General features: G+C 35.4%; 1 non-coding gene across 1 annotated transcript; it reads right to left on the bottom strand.

The window, feature by feature from the left end:
- Positions 1-1,602: 1,602 nt before the first annotated feature.
- Positions 1,603-1,678, bottom strand: LOC123630858. Its single transcript, XR_006732799.1, has one exon. It is a non-coding gene; the product is annotated as a small nucleolar RNA SNORD74 (small nucleolar RNA).
- Positions 1,679-2,291: the final 613 nt, after the last annotated feature.

Here is a 2,291-nt window from a genome sequence, read left to right as displayed (position 1 = left end):
AGTTAAAACTATTTTCCTTTACTAAAAACTTAGCTCTTTGTTAGATAGCAAGTATTGGTAGAATTTACTTCTTACTGAAGCATGGAGTTCAGTACAAAGATTTCCAGTATAAAACACTGAAGCTCTACGGTGGCATTTCAAACAGTGGATGTACTTCTGGCTCATTAACAATTAACACAGAAGTGACATATTTGTAATTCTTATTTTAGAATTATTATTAAAAAATCTGTAAACAACCTGCAAACAAAAATATTTATCCTTTTTTAAAAAATAAATTATAACTTCCCTTGTCTTATTTTAATACTATTGTTGTTTTTCTGTTAATCTATCCCCCAGATGTGAAAAATTTCTCTTCTGGAAGAAAATTTTCTGTATCCGTCCCTCCCCTTCTTCTTTCTTCTCTCCCTCTCCTTTGTCTTCCTTCTTCTTCCCTTTTCCTCCTCCTACCATTTTTCTTGTCTCTTCATCATCATTTGTCTTTACCTTTTCTCCCTCCTCTTCCTCTCCCTCCTCCTTTCTCTTTCTTTTACCTTCTCCCCTTCTCTCCATACATGTTCCATGAAAAAAAATTCAGTGGTTAGATAAGGTTGGAACTTTTCCAATCTCTTTCACTGGTTCCCACTGAACACATAAGACTGTGCCTTGTATCATCAGTGCTTAAAGAATATCTCCACATTCCATTTATTATCTACAGGGCCATGTTAAGATTCTAAAGCTAAACAACTTGTGATATGTTCCCATTTTTAATACATAGTATAGAACATGGAGTAAGTATAGGGAAGTCCACTTAAAATTTTAAATTAGTCCCATTATGATGAAAAAGCTTTCTTTTAAAAATATTTAATTACCTGTACCCACATACACACACAATTTTATCTATTTACATAAAAATAATCATATCACAATATTTTTTTTTGGTTGGGAAACTATTTTTGCTCCCCTCTCTTTTTACTTCACTCACTTTTATGTCCTCTCTCACATGTACACTGTTTTACACAATCCCTCCTTTATCCCACTAGGTAACCCATGTAAACAACTTTATTATCATCTCACTTTTCCTTCATGTACTTGAAACCGCAAATACATCCTCAGAAAATTGTGGTCTTTGTTTTATAAAACCAAGTTTATATTATCACAGATTTCTATATCTTGCTTTTTTTCATAAAATAGTACCTTGGGGGGATCTCTCCAAGTCAATGGCCATATATATATAGTTCATTATTTTAATGGTTATATAATGTTCCATGATGTAGACATGAAATAATTTAACTCTTTCCGTATCGTAGTCACTTTGTTTTTTATCTCTATTTGCACAATGCTTTAACAAACATCATTTTACATTTATCTTTGCATACTTGTGACTTTATTTCTATAGGATATATTTCAGAGGGGGGAATCTCTGGGTGAAAAGGAATATGTATTCTTAGTTGTAATTGATGTTATTAAATAGTCTTCCAAAAGGCTATAAGGATACACATTTCCTCTGGCAATAGATGAGAGCACACCCATTTTACAAATGTCTGCCAGTCGTAGTTGTTATGGATAGCTCAGGGATAGCTCTAGCACCCTGTATCAAATCTTCTGGGCTTTATCTTGGATTTTTTATTTCCGTCAGAGTGGTTGGCATTCATCAACACTCTCAGATGTCCTTCCCAACATAGGCTTCATCAGAGACTATCTCAGAATTAATTCATGCCTGGAATGGGTATTACTTGGAGGTGTCAAATAGCTTTAAGTTGATTATCTTCTAAGTACAAGTGCCTTCTGTGTGTCTTCACTTTCCGCCCTGGGTTCTGCAATGACTTGGATGATGGTGAGGGTTTTCTTGACTTGCACTTATGTGCATTAACAACTCAGAAATGCTGGATGAACATTCCGTTGATTAATGTCCCGGCCTCCTTTCTTTGGAAAGGACAATTCTGGGAAAAATTCCCTTCACTTTTCAGGATGTCCTGATGGAACTGAGCCTCCACTGCCCACAGCGATGATCTTTATAACAAAAGTGACCCTGTTTTATCAGCTTTCTCCTCTTCTCTATCGAATTCTCTCCACTCCCTCACTCCTGCTCTCTGTGATTACCTCCCAAATAAGCCACCCACACACAGATCCTTGTCTACAGTCTACTTTGGCAAACCCAAGCACAGACAGCTCCTTCTGATATTTTTCTGTCTGATGGCTGTAAAATGGTAGTATTTTATTGTTGTTTTAATTTTCATTTTCTCGATTATCAGTGAGGGTAATCACCTATTGCTATGTTTTACTGTCTATGCTCACTTTCACTATTGTGAATT

The sequence above is a fragment of the Lemur catta genome, chromosome 1 (assembly GCF_020740605.2).
Source record: "Lemur catta isolate mLemCat1 chromosome 1, mLemCat1.pri, whole genome shotgun sequence".
In the NCBI taxonomy this organism is placed as follows: Eukaryota; Metazoa; Chordata; class Mammalia; order Primates; family Lemuridae; genus Lemur; species Lemur catta.
Note: the sequence above shows the minus strand (reverse complement) of the source record. Positions and strands in the feature narration are given on the sequence as shown.